The sequence below is a fragment of the Seriola lalandi genome, unplaced genomic scaffold (assembly GCF_002814215.2).
Source record: "Seriola lalandi dorsalis isolate HSWRI2012SDOR001 ecotype SW California unplaced genomic scaffold, Sedor1 jcf7180002054393, whole genome shotgun sequence".
Lineage (NCBI taxonomy): Eukaryota > Metazoa > Chordata > Actinopteri > Carangiformes > Carangidae > Seriola > Seriola lalandi.
In genome coordinates, this window is record NW_019524946.1 from 192286 (window position 1) to 192804 (window position 519).

Here is a 519-nt window from a genome sequence, read left to right on the forward strand (position 1 = left end):
TCAAACACTAAAACAGAAGGAAAAAACAAAGAGTCTAAACATTTTGTGGGACATTTATTGTTTGTTATTGTTGTTATATTGGTGTGTTCTCGTGTATTTAGTCTTTTATTTTAATCTGACTGAATGATAAATGGTGAGATTTGCTGATTTCGCAAAAGACACAATTTACAAAACTCTGTATTCCTAAAGAAAAAAGAAAAAGAAACAAAACTAAGAGTCTATAGCCAAGCTAGTGTTTCTGTGAGGCTGCACATGGGTACAACAGAGCTTTGAGTTAAACACTCAAAGCATGCTAACATGCTAACAAGATGCTCACAGTAACAATGCTAACACGCTAATGCTAAGATGGTGTTATATTTACCATGTTTCCGATATTAGTTAGCACTTAATACAAAGTACAGCTGAGCCTGATGGGAATGTCATTCATTTTGCAGGTATTTGGCCACAAACCAATGTACTGGACAAATTAAAACGCTGACCAGTTGATGGCGCTACATAAAAGTCACCAGAATAATTACA

General features: G+C 34.9%; 1 protein-coding gene across 1 annotated transcript in view; it reads left to right on the forward strand.

Moving 5' to 3' along the window:
• Positions 1–519, forward strand: part of LOC111657333 (uncharacterized) — a 3980-nt gene that overhangs the window by 1602 nt on the left and 1859 nt on the right.